Source organism: Papilio polytes, unplaced genomic scaffold (assembly GCF_000836215.1).
Source record: "Papilio polytes unplaced genomic scaffold, Ppol_1.0 DF821733.1, whole genome shotgun sequence".
Lineage (NCBI taxonomy): Eukaryota > Metazoa > Arthropoda > Insecta > Lepidoptera > Papilionidae > Papilio > Papilio polytes.
In genome coordinates, this window is record NW_013527471.1 from 1178288 (window position 1) to 1181230 (window position 2943).

Genomic DNA, 2943 nt, shown 5'->3' on the forward strand with positions numbered 1-2943 from the left:
GGTATTTCCAAACAGTTACGACTTAGGGGCCTTCAAGAAAAGAGCGTTCTCCTCCCTTAGGCCGGCAGCGCATCTGCAGTACCCTTGGCATTGCGGATGTTCATGGGCGTCGGATAATTAATATCAAGCGATCCGTTGGTCGTTTGCCCGCTTTTCGATTTCGACGTGATTTAACTGGAGGGTAGCTGACACTGATTGGTGTATAGGCTAATTTTTTAAGATTCTGCGCTATTAAAATGATGTAACGGGTAGTCCGAATTTGCGCTAACGAATTATGCGGGCAACAGCTCGTGATAAAATAAACGCAAACTTCAGAAACCCAGTATAAGTGACTAAGCAATAGCAGTTTTACCTAAGTAAAATGAATACATACATATAAGGTATGAAATAATTGAGATTGACAAAGGCCTGTTAAGAATTAGTCCAACAATTACGGCAAAAGCTTTTAGAAGCGTCGTGCGTTATTAATTATTTATTGAAGGTAAAGTCGCGCTAAATGGAAGTTTACTCGCGTTTCAAACATTCATTTTACTGTTTCTAATAAGTTTGTGTGTTACTTAAATAAAATATATTAGTAATAAATAACAACATAAAATAAATATAAATAAATACAAGTAACAAAATATCAAATGATTTTGACCTTTTTAGGCTTTGTAACAGTTTGGAGGCGGGCATATTCCTTGGTGTTTGACTATAGAGAAATGGACTAGGCATAAAGATATCGTTGTATTTAATAACGATTGCTTCTTTTTGCGGAAAATAAGGTAATAATATCGGCTCGAGATAGGAAAACCATGGAGATACTTATGTTTTTGTGAACGTGAATCTAAAAATGTACACACACTACGGGGATACAAGTAACCAAGTTTAGAAGTTGTTAATTATTTTGACAGGTCCTGTCACTTAACACGTTTAGCGTTTCAGATTTTTCTATTCTTTCAGTTTCTGCCGTACCAGGTGTCCATTCTGTTCATTATATGTACATTTCCTTTTCGCTCTATAAGCGAGATACGTACCATGTGTTTCAGACCTGGTTTCGTGTTCAACGTGTTAAAATTCAAAGCGGTCGATAGTCAATATCAGCTACAAGTAATCACAGAGAGTGCGCTCGTGTGCGCTTCAATGAAATAGCGTCATTGCAGAGAGCCATTAACTTTTCAATATTCTATACTAAAATTGAAACGTTAATTAACTTCCTTATGATACGTGCTTACACGTTCGTAGTAATTATATCTCGTGTGCTGAATACCAAAGATGTTACGCGACGTTAAATAAGAAATGAATAAGGAAAGGAGGAGAGGAAAGGAACTAAAAGGAGGTGAGAGGAAACAATAACTATTCTAATCTAAGATTACAAGTAATTATTATGATGGCGGCAGCATCAATCCTGCTTCATTATTTAGCTATGTTATGTTCTTTTTTATATAAGACTAACAGTTCCTGTGCGGCTTCATCCGCATGAAATTATGAAAATTTTATTTTATTGTTTACATTTGACAAATTGTCAATAGTAATTGTCTAAATGACATGAATATATATGAATATATGAATATTCATATATATTCATGTCATTTAGACAATTACTAATAATATATGAATATATAATTATAAAAAAGAACACAAATTACAAAACATATTACTGTAATAAAAATAAAAAAAAAATCTTGGCCAAAACGAGGCTCAGCTGATGCGCCCTCCAGCCTGTCACTAAAGGCCGCGCTGGTTTTCACCTTTGACATTCAATTCATACTTTCTCTGAAATTAGAGGTCCAATTAGAGCCAATTTAGTACTAAATTGTTGGTATGCAGTTACTCAATGTCTGTTTAACCTCTAGTCATTGTTGAGAGCTAACTGAGTAAAGATAATCCGCGTTACGTTTAAGCTTTAATTACCTCAAGAATCAACTAAATCTAGCCGTATTTGGCCTTTATGGCTACTTCAAGGTCATATAACCTTGAAGGATAGTTTGGAACATAACAATTGACTAGCGAACCGCTCCAGCGTCACATAGGTACAATGCTGATAAGGAAATGTGTTTATTTTCGTATCAGAAATATCTGTAACTAGCTTTCGCCCGCGACTCCGTCCGCATGGTATTAAAAAAAAACAAATCCAAGTATGCTATGTGTTCTTCCAGACTATCCTCTATGTGTATGCCAAATTCCATTGAAATCCGTTCAGCAGTTTTGGCTCCAAACTCTAACAAACATCCAACTAAACTTTCACATTTATAATATTACTCAATTATTAGTATTTATATTCCGTTTTATACAAGTAAACCTTCATCTTAATTAACTCTATCTATGGAACTTGCATTAAAAACCGTTGCGTAGTTTTAAAGATCTAAGCAAACACACAGACAGATCGCGGGAAACGACTTTGTTTTATTAGTATAATTAAAATGATTTTATAGTTTTATATCGAAGTTTATAGTTAAAATGAAGTATTGTTTATGTTTTAAATGATGATGATGAAAGTGTAGTAATATGGATACAATGTAAAAAACATAACTTTTTTCTCCTTCACAGAATTGCTTGAGATACTTTATCCGGAACTTTATCCAGAACCTTTTACTGTGGGAGGCCTTCCTACGCTGGATAAAATAGCAATATAAATTTTATCACAGAAAATAAACTTATAAAAATCATTTTCCTTAGATCACCGTCTGACATTTTTAAATCTTTGACATTAAATTAAATATTACTACGCTTCTAAAATGTTTTGAACTCCTGGTTTCAACTTTATTGCTTCGTTTTATAAACTTCATGTTAAATTAATTATTGTTTTCTAGAAAATGCCTGCGACTTTGTTTTAAATGTTTAGAATTAATGAAATGCAACTCTATTCTAGTTTTAAAGTCTATATTCCATGGAACTGGTCGTATTATAGTTATAACAATATTCTAAATGTAATTCGAATTTGGAACCTAAAAGACGTTTGTT

The 2943-nt window shown here is 33.4% G+C and overlaps 1 long non-coding RNA gene across 1 annotated transcript; it reads left to right on the plus strand.

Moving 5' to 3' along the window:
- Nucleotides 1-947: 947 nt before the first annotated feature.
- On the plus strand, nucleotides 948-2684 carry LOC106108261. The gene is made up of 3 exons (XR_001225915.1): nucleotides 948-1089; nucleotides 1225-1318; nucleotides 2530-2684. It is a non-coding gene; the product is annotated as an uncharacterized LOC106108261 (long non-coding RNA).
- The last annotated feature ends 259 nt before the right edge of the window (nucleotides 2685-2943 follow it).